Below are 23,114 nucleotides of genomic sequence, written 5' to 3' on the forward strand. Positions count from 1 at the left end.
CTTCAGGGCGGTGATACTGGTCAAGCAGCCATACCAGCACTTGGCATGCATAGACACTTCACTTATCATCATTATATTGTGTTCAACAATGTGAGCAACATCTCTCTGCCAAATTAAAAAAATAAACCAACAAATTTTGCTTCTAATTTTACAAGAGTATTTGAAGTTATTATTCCCAGTGTGAACAAAATCTGTTCATCTGGCATACTTGTGTGTGTGTGTTAATATTACAAATCATTCCCTTCTTTACTTTTAATTTTGTAATTGGGGTCAATAGAATTAGATTGCTAATAGTCTTTACCAAACTATCATGAGCCTTCAGGAAATAATCTGGAGGTTTCTGAGAGACCCAGGTACACAATTATAGCCAGATTATATGTGCTGTGATTCTTGTTAACTCTATTTTTACACTGGAATGGCAAGAAGACATGACTTCACTTTTGCCCTGGCAGACATTCTTGAAACAATTTTACCAAATAAAATATGTTATTTTAAACATGAGATGACTGATAGTGACAGCTCTGACTCAGCTCTACTCTTCTTCAAATAATATTGGCAGCTCAGCTCACCGGAGCAGCTATTCACTGTGTGTCTGCTATGTGCCAGGTGTGCCATATATGAATAAGACTTGGCCTTCACTGGAAGAAGCTGGACTCATGAGCAGATGATTGCCCCGGAGCGTGGGAAATGCACATGACCCTCCCAGCAGGCAGTGCTCAGCCCACTGTCCTTTTGTCTACATTTCAACTCTGCACACCCCCTCTTGGGATCCCTAGTCAGTTTCTGCCTTCCCTAATCTGTCTACCTTCATCTGGTTCTGTGTTTTAGAGACCGGGATTCAAGCCTGGGTCTCCCAACTCCTGGCTATGCGCTGGGATCGGAAATCACAGTTCTTAACATTTAAGGAGCACTGGGGCTCACAACTTCATTTTATGTGTCTCAAATTTAAGCTATAAAATGCTGTCAACCTTCATTTGTTTATTCAGCACACAAGCGTTACATTTCTACTGTGTGGCAGGCATTTTTCCTAGGTCCCAGAAGCTAGGGAAAGCTGGGGTGAACCAGTCAGAGACCACTGAGATGGAGACCAACCAAGGAACCAGCAGAACCCTCCATCAGTCTGCACTGTGCTCCTTCCTTCAAGTGTTGCCACGCTGGGTAATTTCCGTGATTATGGTCAGCAGGATGTGGAAGGAATTCGTTTGTTTATTTCCTTTTGGTGGACAAGAGTGTTGAGGATTAGCCTCTGCAGGAGGCACTTTAAGAGTCAACAGGGCACTGCTTGGGGTGGTCACAGTCAGCTACGCTGTGCCCTGTGCTGTGCAGAGGTGAGAAGAAGGGGAGGAGAGGTCAGAAAGCCAAGAGGAGCTTATGCATGGATCAAAAGGCAAGAACGGGCAGACATTTGTGCAAATAATAAAGCGGAAACCAGGGAACTGGGTGAGTTTTAACATAGTTGTGGCCCTGGGAACTGTAATTTTTGTTTCTTTTACCTGCCATGGTACAGTGGGGTCCATGAGAAAGGGTAGACCCACTGAAATGCCTGAGAACTGGGGAAAAATACAGTCTCTGTTGTCCATTCATATTCTCATTTTCTTTAGGTCCACTTCATGTCTTCAAGATCTGGGGCTATAGAAACACCATGCCATTTCCCCTGTTTATCTGTCCTTGGTGCCTAAGCAATTAAGAAACATCATTTCTTACTCAACACTTACTGGTGTGGAAATCGGGGATTGGAGCCAGGGGGCTCTGTTGCCACCAGGGCCCGGGAAATGTGCTTAATGGAACACAAAGTCAGCCATACCTAGGTTGAGAAATCCGCTTGCCTACACATCCACTCAAGTTGGCCAGGAAGCCCTCTCCTATGGATAGCAAAGAGAAAGTCCCATGACACTAGTTAACTGAAAACACATTTCATTGAGTTGGGGATTTGTTATGAAATATACAAACGTGCGTGGTTTCCAGGCCAAAGTTATTCTAACAACTAAGGTCTTGGCTAAGTTGGCAGTTCCTTCTAGTTGCCTCTTAGTTTCACTGCAGGTTCATTAAAACAAAAACTCAAAAGGGACATGTGAGTTGGCCAGGAGACTGGGAAAATGAGGTCCTCTAGAAAGTTTCATTATAACGTTGGGTCCTGGTCCAAATCCCAGTGACCTTTGCCTCAAAAGAGATTATTGCCTAAAAGTAGTATAATGTTAAGGCTTTGTGCAAAGGTATAATGGATAAGGAAAGTAATTTCTGTTTTCATTTCCTATTTGCCCCTCATTTATTTATTCCATTTTATTTCTTTTGAGATATGATTTAGCTATCATAGCACCCACCCTTTTATAAAGTGTTTAATAGTCAATTGTTTAATATATTCACAATGGTGTGCAACCATCACCACTATCTGATTCCAGAACATTTACATCACCCCAAAAGGAAGCCCCTTGTCCATTTAGCACTTCCCATTCCTCTCTAACCTCAGCCCCTGGCAACCACTAATCTATTTTCTGTCTCTATTAATTTGGGCATTCTGGATATTTCAAATAAATGGAATCATACAGTATATGGACTTTTGTGTCTGGCTTCTTTCACTTAGAATGATGTTTCAAGGTTCATCCATGTTGTAGTGTGTATCAATACTTCATTTTTTTTATGATTTAGTCATTTTCCATTGTACAATATACTGCATTTTCTTTCTCTATTTTTATAATAAGGAGATCTTTTTTAAAATATACCAATGCAATATGCTGTTTTTTAATGTACTCATCCTAACACAATAATATCTGCGATGTTGCCCATCAATGCTCCTGTATTCCTTGAGTGAATTTTTTTGCTTCCTCAATGATATTACATTGCTGTTTTTATCCTGCCTGGGTTCTGTCTATTTTGTTGGTTTGAAAGTGGCTTTGACCATGCCCTTAGGTGACTGTTGCTGGTCTGCAGTTGTTATTTTCCTGTTTCCCCGAGACTGTGCTTTCTGGACAGAGGAAACACAGGGTTTTCTGAGAAACACATTTGCTAGCTACCGTACTCAGGCAGCACATAATTTTCCCTGAGTTGAAAGCCAGCTACGGTGGAGGGGGAGGGGGAAGGTGTGTGGGAGAATGAAAAGAACCAATCTTTTGTGTCTGATAGTCTTTCAAGACATGAAACAGAGTCCCCAAAAAGACCTTGGTGACCCTGAAGATTCTATTTCCTCCCTTCCATTCCCTGAGGCTTACAAGTTCACATCATGTGTTATTCTGAGGCTGAGTACCTGGTGGGGTCCACGTGTTTAATAACCCATGGAGGTGCTCTCACCTTGGCATGGCTAGGGACTCAACCGGACCCACTCAATGCAACATCACATCAGATGTGGGTGCTGGGCTGAGTGGGGCAAGGGGAGGGGTAAGGTTGGGTAAGAAGAGACAGTCGAGCCAAAGCCACTGCGTGTGCTCCAGCTGGCTCCACAGGTCACATCACCCACCAGGGGGAGGATGTGTAATTGCAGGCTGTAAGGCCAGCATCCTCCATGGGTTCCCAGAGGAGCAAACATTCTCCTTCCTTCCACCCTCGGCCATGCTGCAGCCTCCTACACTGTTTTGTGGACACAGCCTGGAGCAAGGAAAAGAGGAGATGGCTCCTTCAGTGCAGGCTTGCATGTTGCTCAACCTTTTCTCTCTCTTCCCAGCTCAGCCCACCGTGCAGCACATGTTCAGCAAGAGCTTGCTGTGTCATTTTTGAAGTCTGCCATGAGGGTTTTCTGCTTTTGAGTGTAGCATTCCCTCCTTTTCGGGGCAATATATATATATATATATATATATATATATATATATATATATATATATATTCCCTATAGTAACAAAATTAGTAACTCAGCATGTCTCTGAGGATGCCTGGACAAAGAAATTCAGGAGATCTAGCAGAGAGATGCTTTTTTTAATTGTTTCATACAGAGCAGAGAACATAGAGGCAGGCCTATGGTTGTTATTTAAGTGGTAAATATTTGTTGGATTGAAGTTTACACGATTTTTTAAGACCTACTTCAAAACAGCATGGGAGGGAAAACTGTCCTTATTATGGGGGCTGTGGATCTGGGCTGTGAGGAGACTCAACTTGCTGAATCAATGAAGGAACTGCCAACTAGTGTTTGGCCTTGGATGGCCTTTCAAAGTCTCTCTGTGGTAGAATTTAGGATGCGAGCTTCTCCCTCAACTTCTGGATTTATTTTGTGATAATTGGCTCGGGGAATGTCACCAGAGATTGAGTCTGACCTGACCCTTAGTTTCCAGCTGATGCAAGATGGACACTGTTGGGGCTTGAGCTCACCCCAGATACTCATTCTCCTCGAGACAGTGAAGGAGGATGGGAAGTCCAGCCAAGCTACTATTCAATCCTTCAGCAAATCCTAGGATGTGAGAATAGTGCAAGCCCCTGCCCCCAACAGGGCTGAGCAGGTGGGCCTTGAGCAGAAGATGGATCACCTGTTCTGTGTGCCTTCACTTGCGCACTGGGGAAGGATGCCATTGAGCACACGAACATCTGTTTAAGATCTGTCCTTAGGAGAGAATTTAAAAAAAATTTTTAAAGACAGCACAGCTTGGAAAAATGGACACAGTAGAGAAGCACTTAAATTCCTTGGATCACCAGGAACAGCAGCCCAGGATGGGCGGGTGCCTGTCTGAACCTCTGAAATGGACACTCTCTGTCTGTTCTCACCCCTGCAGGCAGCCTGGGACAGCAAGCCTCAAGGCTTCTAGCACAAGTAGGTGCTGCCCCAGCGGACAGGGGCCACAAATCCCGGAGAGTGCTAATTGAGCATATGCGATGACATGTTGCTCACCAGGCCTTTTTGCTGCATGAAGTGTGACGGTTCCGGTTCCCCAAGACCCAGGAAAGCATGTTCCCAGCCAGGTTCTCATCCTCTAGGAAGGAGCAGAGAGGAGCGACCCATTCTACCTTATTCTTCTAGCCCACCTGTTCTGCCTGCCTAATGGTGCAGAGGGGTTGCACAAGGGGAGCACAGAGGCTCAGTGGAGATGGGGGTGTCCGGGGCCTCAGAGTAGTGGAGGAGGGGTCTCCCGTAACTCACTGCAGATCTCGGGTATAATTAAAATTTGAATTACAACCTTTCATGCAAAAGCACTAGAAAACCGGATCCAAATACTTCATCTCATACCGGCGGGGCCTAATTTTACCTGACAGGTTTAAGCCATTTGGAAAAATATCAAAAGAAAATAAAGAGGGTTATTTTTCCAACATGGTAAAGGCTCAAGTAACGAAGCTTCTCCATTAAACATAGGCATGCCTTTCGAAGGAGAGTCTCCCATCTTTCCAGCTACCTGTGACTATGTTTTCAAAGAAGTATTCTTCCTTCCTTTTTTTTTTTTTTAATTGACTTGTCCCTATTTTTTCAAAGTAAATATCTTCAGGGACATTTATCACATTATCATATCTCTGGTTGGAAGCAATTACAGTTTTGACTTGATTTTTTTTTTTACTGTTAGAAACTGCTCTTTTATTCCCTAATGTAAAATTCTAGCTTCAAAGTAAATACCTAGTCAGTCAACACCAAATAAGGGGCGGGGGGGAGGGGGGGAGAGAAAAAAGAAACAAAACCCAACAGCCTCACAAAGCCATAGATTGTAGGGACTTCTAATCAGGTTTCAGAAACTGCAGTCCAAACAGGCATTCCTAACATATTCCAGGCAGCTCTGACCTCCAGGCACTTAGCAACGCACAGTCTTTTGAATTTGCTTAAAACTATTAAGAAGCAATTAAGTAGTTAAAGGGTCTTTTTCAGCCTGCCTGAGGTTTGGGAGGTGGGCTAAATGAAAGAGAACAGCACAATCGCTCCGCTTTGTCTTCCTTTGAGCTGACCTTGCACGCTAATAAATTCATCCTGTATTTTTCTGCTACTGCCAATTTATGGCCTACAGGAAACTAATCTTGTACAATAACTACCTTCCTGTACTTAGTTCCTAAATAGAGCCAAATGGATTTGGTGGCGGAAGCGCTCCTCCGCGGTTCCTGTGAAACAATGCTGAGCCCACAAGAGCAGAGAGGCCAGGGTGCTCTCACCGACTCCACGGTGTCATTATGTTCTTGTTTTGGCTGCCGTGCACTTAAGCACAGAAAATAAAAAGCAATCCTCCGTGCAGTGCCTCCCACAATGATCTCAACTTCAGACTGGAGGGGAAGATGTGCGTTTGAAACATGCCCATGGACACAGGGCGAATGTAGGGAGCGAGACACACAGACAATCCCCACTGCGCTGACACCTTTGATAAGAAATACAGATCTGCTCTGTGATTCTAAAAAATAATCACAAAGGAGTGAATTTTGTAATGAGCTAATGAAAGAATGGTGTCCTTTCAAAATCAAACGTGTTATTTTGGAGGAGGGAGAGAGGGAAAGGGAGAGGAAGAGGAAGAGGGAGAGGGACAGGGATAGGGACAGGGACATGGACAGGGAGAAACTTGCCAACATTAATTCAGTAGTAGTTTACAATCAGGTTGAGACAGACATGGACTAAAACAAGGGAATGTTGCTGAATGGCAGGATAAGCGCTGTGATACCTTGTCAGAGACTCCAACAACCGAGCTGTGAAAACTCACAGTCTGTCCCTTAATGAAACCAAAAGCCCTTAATCTGTGATAAGTGCAGGGCTCCGCCGTGTTGCTGCTTCTCTGCTTTTCTCCACACTGATCTGATGACTTCATGTCCTCATCGATCCGAGCCGTGTGTACAGAGTCCACTTCCTGTGTTAATGTGGAGTGTTGTTCTAGAACTGTAAGGAAGCCACTAATGCAAAGGGAGGTGGAGCTTTCTGTAAAGGCCTGAAATTATGGCCCTGCCAGAGACAAAAGGAGGGCATGAATAATGCAGCTGGGTCAGAGGCCACTCACCTGCGGAGCTTTTAAACCCACAGAGGAGGGACCCCATGTAGGCCTACTGGATTGGAACCCCTTGGGCCTAGCCTAGGATCTGTATTTCCCAAAGTTTCCACAGGGGACAAACTGGGTTAGCACCAGGGGTTGAGAAAGACTGCCTTTGGCCATTAAATATCTCAGATGTAGTGAATAACCTGTGGCCTCTGTTGATGACATAATCTTTCTTGTGAGGATTAGGGATACTGAGTAAAAGGTAATAAAAATGCCTGATATATGTTAGGTGATACAATAAATGTTTTTAAAAATACTTATTGTGGTGACTAGGCAGTATTATCATCATCACTATTAATATCACTAGGTACACTGTATGATTCAAAGGGTGCTTTTGAATTGTGGTCATCCTACGTGGGGTTGGATCAGAGGAACTGAAGGTTCCCGAGTGGGTTGGAATGAACAAGGCAAGGATATTGAAAGTGGCTAATAAGGAGATCAAAGAAGTAACTTTGTTCCTAATTCATTTAATAGCCATTCCACCTCATGCTTCTAAAAGTAACTAGGATAAATAATACTTATGCCTTATGTCTTGACAGCATTTTATATCTTATATATTCACTTATATCCCTCATCTACTTTAAACATTTAAACCTAAACACGAAGCAGAAAAGTCGTGAATGTCGAAGAACATTCTCCAGATTCCAAATTGGTCAGAATGGCTCCCAATTTTTAATCAAGAAAGAGTAAAACATCAAGGTTTGGCATTCCTTCCTCAAGATGACTAGACACCACAAAGAAGCAGGGGAAAACGGCTGAGAAAAACAGGGTTCAAGAAGAGAGAAGTCCTCAACTCTGACTCACAGCTAGTTGTGGAGGCTGCATATTTGGGATCATCCCTTGTAATTTCAGCCTTTCATTTCCTGTCCTAAGACATATTGCAACCGCATTTTTAGTTGAATTGAAGGGCATCATGTCCAGGGAAGCTCCCTGCAGAGTTCCCCCATGTTGGCTCCTTGGGAACATCGAACTTCTCTGTCTCCTTCCCTCTGCAGCCTGTGGTCATGTGGAAGGCCCTCCGTGCATGTTGGGGGATGAATGGACAGGAGACTTGATGAAAGAACACTGTGGGGCTGTCCCCAGAACCAGAGCCGTCCCCAGGCCCTTCCTTCCCTCATATCTCAGCTTCCCTCTGCTGTAGCATGTGGTGCTCAGCCCACACTCATCTAGACATCAAGGGGATATCCTGGGTCACAACATCAATACCCACATTAAAAAGAGATGGCCTGGCAGGTTAGCGGTGTGGGGGAGGAACAAATGGTCCTCTACCCCAAAGGTCCTTCTGGCTGGTCTAATAATCAAACAGACATGAGAAAATAAGCAAATTTAATACTTACGTATGTATGGGAACCCCGCATATATGAGAGAGTCAGAGACCCCACATGCAAGACATGTTCAGAGACAGAAAGGGAACATGGCTATAGAAGGCATCCTGGGCTAGGGATGAGGTAAGATGCCTTGGGGGCTTCAAAAGGTTATTGCAGGATGATAAGAAGAGCAGATCTTTAGTAAATAGAAGTTTGCTCTGAATGATAGGTCAAAAGAAGGTATCTCTGATTATCTTTTATGGGAAAGGCCTCTAATTCAAATTCTTTTAGGTAGTTAGGGGGTCAGGCAGAAGTTTCTCTTGAGCCTGTGGCTAAGGTTGCCGTTAGTTCAAAACAATCTGCATACCACAGAGCACATCTTGGGGTGATTCATTCTGCACCCCCACAGGAGCAGCAGCCCAGCCATGGAGCTGTGGTCATTGCCATGTTCCTCCCCTATATCTATGGGAGTGTCCTCCAGGCAGGGTCATCAGTTATGGAGACCGTCCTAACAGATATTGACTCTATGGTTAGCCCGGAACATTGCATTATTTATATATTGGTGGGAGGGGGGAGGCTCAAGAAGAGCAAGGATGCTGAGTCCCCCAATCTGAGCACCCCTCATCTTGAGCAAACTGGGTATGAGGTTTGAATTTCAAGACAAGATATGACTTGACATGCTTAAAGGTGACAAATCTGGGGTCGACCTAAAGCCCAGAAAGAACGTTGGGAAGGTTGGGAAAGAGGAAGGAATGCTGTCTGTGTCCTGTCTGTGAGAGAATTGAGCCGAAGGCTGTCACCATGGGCAGTGGAGGTGGAACCTAGGAACCTTGTCCCACTGCCTCAAGCTGCTTAAGAGATAAGTTGTACTGAAATGTGCTCACTTGACTTTTGCTGCAGTGACAAAGACTGTGTCAATGAATGCAAGCCTTTAAAAAAGGCCCTGAAGGTCAGGGGAGTGCAGGGCTCAGAGAGTAGCTACTCAATGAGAAAGCTGCTCACCAACTGTGTGACAGCAGGCAAGCCCCCAAGCATTTCTTTATCTTAGGTTCCTCATCTATGAGAGGATAATTGTCCCCTTTGTAGGATTACTATGATGATTAAATAGCTGAGTGACCTTCACCAGGTTATTTATTTATTTATTTATTTAGTTAGTTAGTTATTTATATTGCTATGTATGTAATTGACATATAATATGTTAGTTTCAGGTATAACAACCACCACCATATGCCAAGTTATGTAACCTTCCTGGGCCTCAGGTTTTAAATCTCCTGTGGGGGTACTAATTATACTCACTTTGAAGAGTGGTTGCAATGGTCACATAGGATAGTATGAGGACAGGATTTGGCACAGAGCATAAATGGTCCTTCTAGTTATTTTTAGTGTCGCCATTAGTCCCGGTCCTAAGATTCCCTGATCCCTTCTCATTGGATGCCCATCTGACTGGATTCCAAGGACAGATATTTCTTGACCCACTCTGGTAGAGCCAGTCAGCCTTTGTCGATTCTCCTGGGTTGGCAGTCGGCGGACATCATCTGTTGGTGTCACTGTCCTTTATTTAGGACACTGGCAAAGGGCACAGGCTTTCATCACCGTGCACAGCACTGACATTCTACAGCATGCCTGTGTCATTCCAGCCAGCACGCATGTGACCTGGGAACCACTCCAGGTCACTGCTAGAGAGAGTGGAAATAGGATGTCCAGGTGGGTGTAGAGGCTGCGAGGGGTTCCGGGACTTATTTTTACCAGAAATTTTTATCCTCTCTTCATGCATTAAGGTATTACCTATAGAAAGCCTAAAAGAGTTTTTAAATAATTATAAACTACTGATAGAAAATTTGCAAGTATAACACAAATAAATTCTTTCCCTGAATGTTTTAAGAACAAGTTGCCTACATGATGTGCTGTAACCCCTGAGTATTTTAGTGTGTGTTTTCTGAACACAGTAATATTCTCTCACATAACCACAATAGAGCCCACAATATCAGAGAACTAACAATGATACATTACTACAACCTAAACCTCATGCCACACTCACGTTTGCCCTGAAAATGTCCTTTAAAACAAGAGGGCCAACTTCAGAACCACCCGTTATATTTAGTTGTCATATCTCTTAACCCTCACCATCCTGGAAAAGTTCCTCAATCTTTCTTTGACTTTCATCACCTTGGCACTGTGATGATTACAGGCTGGTATTTTGCGGAGATTTGGGGCCTGCCCAATGCTTCCTCATGACTAGATTTTGTTCATGTGTCTGGCAGGAAGGACACAGGAACGATTTGTCGCATTGGTGATCGTGTTCACTTACTGCTTAATGGGGGTGATGTCTGCTGGCTTCTTTACTCCTTTCCCCAATGTAACTAATATGCACTGGGTGGAGAGCTATGCTAACATATCCTGCTCCTCCTCCAGAATTTAATTTATTTGTTTCTGTATTTCCCTCTATCAGTGGCCTCATGGCTTCCATTTCATCCAGTGGATCATAATCTTTTTCTTTAAAACATATATATATATATATATTTTATTGATTTCAGAGAGGAAAGGAGGAGAGAGACATAGAAACGTCAATGATGAAAGAGAATCATTGATTGGCTGCCTCATGCATGCCTCCTACTAGGGATCGAGCCTGCAACCCAGGAATGTGCCCTTGACCAGAATCAAACCTGGGACCCTTCAATCCACAGGCCAACACTCTATCCACTAAGCCAAACCAGCTAGGGTGAGTGGATTATAATCTTATTATAATCACTTTTCTTGACACTGAAATGTTCTCAGATTTGGGAGAATGTAAGAATAGAATCCCTTCAAACAGGCCTGTGTCATTATTCTTTAAGTACTTCTTTACCATCTAGCTTGACAACAGGCTTCAGACTCATCTCAGCCTTTCCCTGTCCTGGACAGTAAATCAGCCAGTTCTCTGAGGAGCACTGGTTCTTCTGAGAGGAGGAAGGGATTTAGAAGCCAAGATCTGGGTGCTAGTTATGATGATCTCAGTGGACAGAGCTGGTGAGTGTGTGTATGTACACACACATTTGCATCTGTGTTTATATCGAAAACCACTAGTTCCCCCCAGTTCCTCCAGTTCAAATCTAGCTCCACAGCTGTCAACCTTGTCTGTATTTGTAACTTCCAAAGTCCAGAATCAAGGTGTTGGCAGGGTTAGCTTCTTTCTTTCCTCTCCCCAGCTTCTGCTGACAATCCTTATTGTGTCTAATCTTGTAGACGCATTACTCTAGTATCTGCCTCCTTCCTCACATGGTGTTCTTCCTGTGTCTTTGCTTTCTCTTCGTATAATGACCCATTTATTGGATGTGGACCCACCTTAATCCAATATGACCTTTTCTTACTTAAAGTTACATTTGCAGAGACCCTTTTCCCAAATAAGGTCACATTTTGAAGTTCTGGGTAAACATGAATTTTGGGAGGACTCTATTCAACCCAGCACAGGTGCCACTCAAACATGGGGACATCTATTTTACCAGAACTCTGTCCTGCTCTGGTTTCAAATACCAATTATTAGACTATGTTGTTACATCAAGCAATGCTCCCTAGTCCAGTGCAAAATGAAAAAATGACCATCATAGACCATTACATTGATAGAACAATAGAGTGATTAATAGGTCGAGATAACTTTTCTAAGTTACTAATAGGTCGAGATAGCTTTTCTAATTATCCTCTTTTGGCAAGAACCGGCCTTTATCCTGGTTTTGTCCTTCTTGTTTCTTTTTCACATTAAAATGTATTTTTTTAAAAATGAAATGATGGTAGTATTTGATAGGGAGGGATATAGGAAATTGTCTTCATTTTAAAAGTTGTCTTGAACTGGCAACTCTAACTCTGTCTCTCTTTCTTTTTTTCTTTATTGACCATGTCCATCCCTCACCCCATTTTAGTTCACTGATCTGTGAAACCCGAGTCTGGGAACCACAACTTTATGGCAATTATTTATTTGTACATCTGTTACCCTCTACCTGATGAGCACTCCTTGAAAGTAGAAATGGAATATTTTTTACTTTTATTTCTTCACTGTTCAGCCACTGTCTAGCCCATCATGTTCACCGAAGGAAGAAATAGATGATGAGTGGGCACAGGAAGTGGTGAGGATCTTCAGGCCCTGACCGCATGACTACTTTTAAGAGTATGGATACCTTGGAGCAGTACCTGAGAGTGAGGCCAGCAGAGTTCTGGTTGTACAAGAAAGAGTGCAACATGTTGCTTTTATTAAATTTCTCCATAGAGTGCAGCCTGAGTCTGGTTAGTCATGCTTGGCTTTCTGGTGGGACCATTCATTTAGGAAAGGGTACTCAGGTAACTAGGGTAAAAGCACCCAAGCATTGACTGTTTACTCTTTTTCCCAACGTGGGTCATGACAGGACACTGTAAGAGCTAAACCACAATTACTATGTTGGTCATTTGTGCAAAAATAATTTTTCCTAAACAAGTTGACTTAGTTTTTTGTTTTTGTTTTAAATAGGTATCTTTTTCTCTGAAAAACTCATTGGTTGTGTAATAACTTTTAAGAGACCCTCGTAGCTTTTAGAATAAATGTTTCTGTCTTTCCTGATGTGAAAGGAAGAAGGAAAAGAGAATGGGTGAGGGGATGGATTAACCTGCCTGGAAGGGTGGGTGAGGCAGGAAGCCAGAGGTTCCAGTTGTAAATAACAGGGGTCCAACAGAGTCTGGGGCTGGGCAGTGTCTACCTGGAGGACAGGAAACCCATTTATGTGAGCACATCTTTCCTGAGAAATCCTTTCAGAAGGAAAGACTATTCTGTTTTTAACTTCTTTAACTTTTTGCAACTTACACCTGTTTTCAGGGCTCACTGCAAAAATCTCAAGCTACTGTCCCCAGAGCAAGCTGCCTCTTGCCTGGTGTCCACCCTGCAGGCATGCTGCTGCATTCCTTAAAACTCAAGACATTCTTCCTACAAAAAAAGCCACTTACATTCAATCTAGATCAAGCACAACATACAAATAACCAAAAAGAATGAAAAACAACCCATGACTCCCCTGCCCAGAGGTAATCTTTATTATTATTGTTATTATTATTGTTAGTGACAAAATCATACTTTGCATATGACCTTGTAACCTGATTTTCTTCTTTCCACTTAATACTAGTTGAGAAACATATTTTCCATCATCAAATAACTATGTCCAACACTATTTTGTTAGTTCAGCAATATTCAATTGTGGAATATGTCTTCATTTATTAAGTACTTACCTATGATCATATAAGACTATGTTAATTAGCTCTGTAAAATCCCTCTTTTAAATCTTTGGTAAATTCATATTTTGGATATATATGAAATATATATATAATTAAATTAATTTTAAATTAATTAATTAATTATAGTTTACACCTGCTTGGAGGACCATTACTATAAAACACTGCAGGTTACAGGTATGTAGAAACCATGGAATGCAAACAACATTGCACACACTTCCTATATTTGTAACAACTAACTTGGTTCCATACTTGAACTGAATGCATTCTGGGGCAACTTCTCCTTCTGGTCCCACATTAAGCTATTGTATGAACTGCAGCCATGACCAGTAGACTCAAAACTACAGTGCTCATTTTGGAACAAATAAAGTTGTTGTTTGATAGCTAGATTAGACTGGTCATCTGAAAACAACAACAACTATGTTATATATTTAAGATTTTTCTCCATTTTCTATGCAACTTGATTCTATCAATGTGCCCTTACTGAAAAGGTTAAACACTGAACATGCTTCGGGGATTGATCTCCTGAGACAAGTGAGTGATGTTTTTGAGTTGTGGCCATCATTGCTTAAAGCAGTGATGAGAAATTATATGAGCTATCATGAAGGAGGGTATGTTTATCTGTACCAACATTCATCAGGGACAAATACCAGATTTGGTTGCAATTTTTCCCCTACTGTTAGCAAGTCATTAACAAAATAAAAACTGAACTGGTGTGAGTGAGTTTGGAATATATATATATATATATATATATATATATATATACACACACACACACACACACACACACACACATATATACACACACATATATACACACACATATATATATACATATACATACATACATACATATATATGTGTGTGTATATATATATACATATATATGTATATATATGTATATATATATATATATACACACACACACACACACACACACACACACACACACACATATATATATATATATATATATATATATATATATATATATTAAAGTGATGTTCTAAAATTATAGCTGAAGTGAAGTGTATGGGCTCTGGTCCCAGAGCAACGCATTCCCTTCCATGACAGCACTGCTAGAGAGAAATGTGTTTACTCCACTAAGATTTGCTTTTAGGATTTCTGAATTTGTAGCTTGCAAAAGCCCATCCAGAAAGATGAACAGTTTTTAATCCAGTCTATCCCAGTAAGCAAATATATATCACTATGTGTGAGGCATATTGATATCACCAACTTGGACAGATGCACATAAATATGAAAAGAAAGCTTTTGTTTACAGTTTTTGATACAGAGTTTAAGATAAGAGAGAATACAGAAAATGTGCCAAGTTGTGCCCACTTCCTTCTGAATCTCCTGAGACTATTTCCTCTGTCAAATCAAATTACTTTACCTTTAACATAAATGCTTTCATAGGACCTACTTCTTTTAAAAATATAAACCAAAGCTTCACATTGCAAATCTGAGATTTAAAATCCTGCAAAAATGTGGTGTTTGGATTCTGATTGCATAGCAGCCTCAATCATGAGCCATGGTCCTGTGGCTCATTCAACTCTTCGATGGTTGACTCCATAGCCATCTGCTAACACAGCCAGCGACAAATTCTGTGCTTGTTCATTCTGGTTCTCACCAGTAAAAATGGACAGCCATCTTCTCTTGTATGCATTTCTTACAAAGAAGGGATAATCGAAAGGAGAGAGGAGAGGCAGAATGAGAAAGGTGTCTAGTAGGAAATGCATAGGGGTAAGAAAACTGAGCGATTTGGCAAGGTGAAACTGTAATATCAAAGGGGGTGTTTTGCATGGTAAGAGACAGATTAACTTGCAGAGAACACATTCAACAACATTTTGAGTTTCCTCAGAATTGTAGCTTATCCTGGGGGAAGGTTTTTTAGATCAAAACTAGCCAAGACAGGTGCCATTGGCGAAGGGAGTTTTACCACTTTTGACATCATCATAGACCAAATTCTTGTTCCTATCGTCTGGATTAGCAAAAGTCTCTTTAGATATACAGTTTAAAAGAAAATGCAGAAGAGAAATATTTAGTGTGTGCGAAGCAGCCATCTCATATTTTTCTTCCTTGGGATTCTGGAGAAGCCCAGTGTACTCTGGGTTACTCGGGAGGCGCCCATGGCAAACTACCACTTCTTCCTTCCTGGTTCTGCTCCTCTTCCCGCCCTCTCCCACAGAGCCTCCTTCTGCGGCTTCCGGTGGCTCTCCTTCCCACAAAGGACTTCAAGGCCTTCAGCTGATCAAGCTTCCCAGCCACCGATTCTTAATGCATGGCTGCATAAAGCAACTTGTTAATAATACTCACAAGTGCTAGGCCCCATCCTAAGCTTTTTTTTTTTTTTCATTTCATTTCTTATATTTGCCTCTCAAAAGCTGCTATACTTATCTCCCTTTTAGAAAAGAGGAAAAGTCCTAGAGGGGTAAAAATTTACCCAGCTTTTTCATAGGGGCAGCCAACATGCAAAGCAAGACATTTAACTTTAGAGTTTTCCGTCTCAGCCAAGAGGGGAGCCTTGAATGTTTCCTGTGAGTAGGTCTCTGGTGTCCTGTGAGGTGGTCCATAAACCAACCTTGATCTCTCCCGAAGGCCGCTCACATCACCCTAACTGGGCCAGAGGGACAGCTGACCATCCATGATAATTTTGATTGTTATGCTTTCTCTGAATACACTGGAGTAACCTGGGACCCAGGGGACTTCCGTCAGGAAGGCATTCCTAAAGAGGGTTCCTGGAAGACCCGCATGACTGAGAGTTATGATGCCCCAGATTAATCCCGTTTCAGCTCAACACAGACGCTTGGTGACTCCCCCCCGCCCGCCCCATTCTACTCATGATATGCTTTCTCCTGTTATCTATTGCTGCTTTGGGAGATTCCATTGAGAAATCCCTCACTGGTCATTTGATTGCATGTTATTTTTAAATTCAAAAGGAGGAGAAGGAAAATAAGGGAAATGAAGACATCCTGGGTTTAGAATTTAACTCTTCCCTTGAAATTGGAAACAAGCATGTCATTTATGTTGAAACTTCAGCCTGGCTTAGCTCACAAAACACCATCTATCAAAATTCCTAGCTTACCGAGTCACTCTGCCAGACTCAATTATAGAGTTAATTCCGCCCTAACTGGAAACAGAGATTTGGTTCATTTCCTCTCCAAAATCTCTGGGGATGCCTTTGATACAATTCCAGTGTGTCCAAGTTCAAGCCAGTTCAGTTTGAATCAATGGGCACTTTCTGGCTCATCTTCTATGAATATAGAAACACACACTTAGACACACTCACATCCACTGACACACACCTCACAGTCACACATAGTTACATATGTATACAGATACACTCATTCACATGTGTATGTACACTACACACACACACACACACACATACACACACACAGTCCAAGGGTTCCTTCTAGCACTTGGTCAGCATATTTTTAAGAAGGTTCATTCTTATTCTTCTTCAACATTTGCAAGCCATATTAAGTTTACTTCTTTGCATCCCCCTGCCCCCCACAAGTTGTTATTTTAGGTTGCTGCTTTCATTCTCTTCCTCATTGCAAGAGTTACATTTAGATGATCAGGAACTGACAAGAACAGAACACTGTGTCTTAAGTGAACTCACCACAGACTGTATTACAACATTGCTATCATCAGATCGCTTCCTTAGGCTGAAAGAATTCCTGGCAGTTCTGATATGCAATCAAATTGTGGTTTTAACTCCTCATGCTAAGAATATCATGGGCAGTTTGATATAGCATGCATCATTAGGTGTATATCCATTCATATTGATGTAGAAAAATATATTTGCCCAACTATATAATATATGATTCCAATATTTCTCATTCATTAGCTTCAAGATATTTGCAGTTTTCTGCTTTTTTTGTTCACCCAGATATATTAGGTAAAACTGCATAAAATGATCACTTTTGTAGATGAAAATGATTGAATATCATCAATGTTATGTCTTATTAAAGTTAAGTTTATATGGTTAAAAATTCAGGTTTAAGAGGTGTCTGACTTTTGACATTTATGTGACTAGCTCAAGACAAAGCACAAAATTTTAAAATGTATTAATTAATGAATTTAATGTGGTAATTTTCAAAAACAAAAAACATAAATACCTGAACTTTCTAAACAAGGATATATGTTTAATGACAAACTATTGAATATGGCATAAGTAAGCATATACTACAGTAGCAAAATGCAGAAGTATAGGATATGATCTGAGCAGGTATTCACATTTAGTGAAATGGCAGTATATTTAACTTCATTGGTTCTCAAGATATCAATAAAAAACATCACAGTATGGTCATACAAGGCAAAATGTACTCCTGACCAGGAAAAGCACTTTTGTAAATTATACATAGTATTACCATCAGAGACCCAGAAAGATAGATTAAATAACAATTGCAGAAAGAGCATATGCATATAACTATAATTTACTTGGAAAACAGTAGTTTTGTCTTCCTTATGTGAAGATAATTCATTTTGATTTTAAATGGAGCTCCATTAACAAATCTCATGTGAGCTTTCCTTATAACTGGGATGTTTTATAACATTTTTTAATGCTAGTTTTCAAATAGCCAGTTGCTCATGATGTCCAGTCTTCTGAGGAAACACCCAGTGCTTAGAACTGGTTCTTCTGAGAGGGCTCAGGTGACTCACTGTAGGGATCCCCTAAGATCATGGTCGGCAAACTGCAGCTCGCGAGCCACATGCGGCTCTTTGGCCTCTTGAGTGTGGCTCTTCCACAAAATACCACGGCCTGGGAGAGTCTATTTTGGAGAAGTGGCATTAGAAGAAGTTTAAGTTTAAAAAATTTGGCTCTCAAAAGAAATTTCAATTGTTGTACTGTTGATATTTGGCTCTGTTGGCTAATGAATTTGCCGACCACTGCCCTAGGATAAGCCCCAGGTCTCAGCCTTCTAGGACTGTGGTGCATAAACCTTAGATCTACCTTAGTCCAAATTTCATTTCTGAGAAGGAAAGTTAAATTGTCATTTAACTGGGCATGTCCCTTTCTGACACCAGTTCTAGAGAATTAAATTCTATGTCTTCGGGCTTCAGATGTGGTGTTAATGGTCAAGAATGTGGACCTTGATGTCCAACCTCTTGAGTTCAAGGTCCTTCTTAATTGTGTGATCTTGGGAGAATTATCTAACTTGAGAGTCCATTTCCTCCTGTGAAAAGCTGGGATAACAACAGTCTCTTGTTTGTAGAATTGATGTGCAAGTTAAATTAGAAAATTCATTTTAAGTTTTTAGCACCTTGCCTATCACATGTTGAATACTAAGTAAATGTTTTCTGAATTACTTTCAGTGCTGGGACTTTTAACCCTTTATCTCAGGCTTTTGGCAATAAGGAAACACTTCATTTCCGGCTTGGAAGAGAAAACCATGACTCCAACTTTATGGCAGGAAATACAATCCAAACAATACCATTTTTTTTGACTTAGACTTAAATTTCCTCCTTGAGAACTTCACAGTTGCCTTTGCTGAATCTCAGCTGGCTATTACAATAATGGTTTCCAAAGTCTAGATTCATAAGAGAATCCTGTGCATTTCAAGACATATATAAGAAATATATATATATATATATATATATATATATATATATATATATCCTTTTTTATTAGCATGACTGATTTCTTTTCTTTATTTTTTTTAGACAGAAGAAGGGAAAGAGAGAGAAAAATATTGTTTGCCTCCCACAGGCACCCTGACTGGGGATCGAACTCACAACCTGGATATGTGCCCTGACTGAGGATCAAACTGGCCACATTTCAGGTGTATGGGGTGATGCTCCAACCAACTGAGCCACACTAGCCAGGGCAGAATATATATTTATGAATGCCAGAATTATCTTGTCCAAATGATCTGAGCCTGGGCTCTAACTATCCATTCTGTCACTTTTTCTACAGAGAGAAATTCCTAATGGGATCAAAGGAAACATTTGGATGTCGGAACTCATTGGTCTTGCAATAGTGTCATAAATCTAAGAGTTGAAGGGAAGGTTCAATATTATTATTTAAATCCCTTCAATGAAACTGAGACTGAGAAAGGAGAGGGCAGATGTGTGTGGTTATTTCCTTGTAACTTTGCATATTACAGTCTAAATCTTTAAATATTACAGCCTACATTTTAAAGAAACGGGACATGGTAATAAGCTCTTCTTAATGGCTATTCATTATAACTCTTATCGCCTTACCCTGTGGGCAGCAGACCTGACTATTGACCTGACATGCCCAACTCTGAGAGTGGATATTCATTAGGGAGGAAAGGGTAGGGGAATCTTTCTTCTTTGTGCAATTGATAAAAAATAAAAGCCCAAGACTTTGCAGAATCTCCATCTGCAATCACTGCTTGCCATTTTGTTCATTTTCCCTTGCCTTTGTCTGCCTGGCTGGAGGGCTGGTTGGAGCTCCACTGTTCAGTTAGTTTCCTGTGCATATTTTCATTCCCGCTTTTGCCTTTTGAAGTGTCTGGCTTCTATTCATCCAGAACACCATCTGAATGCAGCATGATCTTCCTGTCAGGGGTATAAACAATTTCTCTCTGATCTGGTGTCACAAGACTTAAACCCAGACTGGTCCCCGCGCCTCTGTAATTTGGATTTACTCTAAGTTAATGCCTTCATGGTGCTCAGATCTGGAAGCCATCCAAGAGAGGAGACATACAACCCGTGCAAAGAGCAGACATTCGAAGATCTTTTAAAATGTTTTCCTCTCACAAATGCTTTAAGGAAGTATTTATTTCATCTCTCTCTCTCTCTCTCAACCTCTCTCTCTCTCTCTCTCTCTCTCTCTCTCTCTCTGTCCCCCCTCTTTTAACCTTCCTAGGAAGCTTAGAGTGAAACACCTAATTATTGCTCAGCCTCTGAATTAGTTGATACCTGCACTTTAGACCCTCATCTGCCTGTTTACAATGCACTTACCACTTTCCATTCTTCTTCATTTATTTTTTGTATCTTTACATGCCTCAGAAATATTACTAAAATTAGGGAAGCAATCTGATGTTTATCTATATTCTGTAATCTAAATTTATTTATAGATAGTAAATGTCTTGGCCTGAGTTTCCATATGCTTTCTGTTGTAGTTGCTATTGTTGCACAAAAAGCAGCGACAGATAGTAAGTAAACAATTGGCTTAGGCAGTGTTTCAATAAAACTTTATTTGCAAAAAACATGTTGTGGGACATATTTAAGCCTTAGGCAATAGTTTGCAAACTTATGATTTCATGAGCTATGATTCAACATTAAATCTGGTGTAATTGTTACTAAAATCTACCTTCTCTCATTGTTACCTTAACACTTAAGGTCTTTGAGTTCCTTGAAGTGAGTGGGCTCTATGCTATAGCCCTGGCCAGTGTAGCTCAGTGATTAGAGCATTGGCCCATGCACTGAAGGGTCCTGGGTTATATTCCTGGTCAGGTCAAGGGCACGTAACTGGGTTGCAGTTTGCTCCCTGCCCTCAGTTGGGGCTCGTGCGGGAGACAACTAGTTGATGTTTCTTTCTCACACTGATGTTTCTCTCTCTCTTTCTCTCTCTCCCTCTCCCTCCCTTCCACTCTCTCTGAAAAGCAATGGAAAAAGTATCCTCAGGTGAGGACTAACAAAAATAAAAATTAAAAAACACACACAAAGGCTCCCCTTTCCTGTTATCTAGACTGGAGGTAGCAAAATTATCTTGACTGAAGATTTATTTGTCTACTTTCATCTATACCCTGAAATCTCTCATCCCATAATACCAACAGAATAATCACCAGAGAATTTAAATTGCCAATTTATAATTATTATCATGAAATAAGGGTGTGAGTTCATACCTGTTATGGGGGCAGTTTTAAAAAATCTGATTGGTAAATCTAGCTAATCAATTCCACTTAACTGAAATTTTTTTCTGTAAGATTCATTCACCTTTTGTATAGTTACATTCAGAGGTCACTTCTTTGAGAAATGTGCTGTTAATTCTGAGATTTTTTTTAAATATAGATTTTAGTTGTTAGAGCAGTTTTAGGTTAACAAAATAATTTACAAAAGGTACAGAGAGTTCCCATAAATGCACAAAAGCACAGATTTTACCCAATGTGATGTCAACTTCACCCAGCCATGAGGTGCCTAGATATTTGGTCAACCATTACTCTGGGCATATCTGAGAGGGTGTCTTTGGATGAGATTAACATTAAAACAGTAGACTGAGTAAAGCAGATTGCCCTCCTTATGGATGAGCCTCATTCAATCAGTTGAAGACTTGAATAGAACAAAGGTTGACCCTTTCCTGAGTAACAGAGAATTCCTTTGGCCTGACTGCTTGAGAACTGGGACATTAGCTTTTGCTGGGCTTCAAGTCTGCTGGCTTTGGACTGGAACTTACATCATCTGCTCCCCTGGGTCTCTAAAGTGCTGACTGCAGATCTTGGGATTTGTCAGCTTCCATAATCATGTGAGTCACTTCCTTAAAATCTCTCTCTCCATCTCTATCATCTCTCTCTATCATCTCTCTCTCTCTCTCTCTCTCTCTCTCTCTCTCTCTCTATCTCTACCTCTACCTCTATCTATCTCTATCTCTATACATTCTGTGGATCTTGTTATCTTGTTTCTCTGGGGATCATTGACTAATACATCCACCATCAACTTCCCCACCAGAAAGATACAGGTGTTGCATTGGATCAATCTGTATTGACATATCATAATTATCTAACATCCATACTTTACATGAGGGTTTACTATTGGTGTTGTATATTCTATGGGCTTGGACAAATGTATAATAATCTATATCCATCATTATAGTGTAAGATAGAATAGTTTCACTGCCCTAAACATTCTTTGTGCTTCATCTATTCATCACTCCTTCTCACTTCCCTCCAACCCCTGGTAACCAATGATCTTTTTACACTTTGCATAGATTTGCCATTCTCAAGAATGTCATAATTAGAATCAGATAGTATGTAGCTTTTTCAGACTGTTTTTTTCCATTTAGTATATATTTAAAGTTTCTTTATTATTTTTGTTATAATAGTGAACTTATTTTTAGAGCTGAATAATATTCCAGTGTCTGGATGTACCACAGTTTATTTATCCATTCACCTAGTGAAGGACATCTTGGTTGCTTCTATGTTTTGACAGTTATGAATAGAGCTGCTAGGTTTTTGTATGGGCATAAGGTTTCAACTCATTTGGGTAAATTATAAGTAGTGTGATTGCCGGATCATATGTTGAAAGTATGTTTAGTTTCATAAAGATCTGCAAAACTGTCTTCCAAAGTAGCTGTACTATTTTGCATTTTTGTCAGCAATGATTCAAAGTTCTTGTTGCTTCACATCCTTACCAACATTTGGTGTTATCAGTGTTCTGGAATTTTGCCATTCTAATAGGTGTGTAGTGATATCTCATTGTTGTTTTAATTTGCATTTTCTAATGACATATGATGTTGAATATCTTTTCATAGGCTTAGTTGCCATCTGTATATAATTGGCAAAGTGTCTATTCAGATCTTATGTCCATTTTTTTTAAGTTGGGTTTTTCATTTTCATATTGTTGAGTTTTAAGAATTCTTTGTATATTTTGGTTAACAGTCTTTTGTTAGATATGTAATTTGCAGATATTTTCTCACAATCTGCTGTGGCTTATCTTCTCATTTTCTTGACAGTGTCTTTTGTAGAGAAGTTTTTTATTTTAA

Source organism: Cnephaeus nilssonii, assembly GCF_951640355.1.
Source record: "Cnephaeus nilssonii genome assembly, chromosome: 8".
Taxonomy (NCBI): domain Eukaryota; kingdom Metazoa; phylum Chordata; class Mammalia; order Chiroptera; family Vespertilionidae; genus Cnephaeus; species Cnephaeus nilssonii.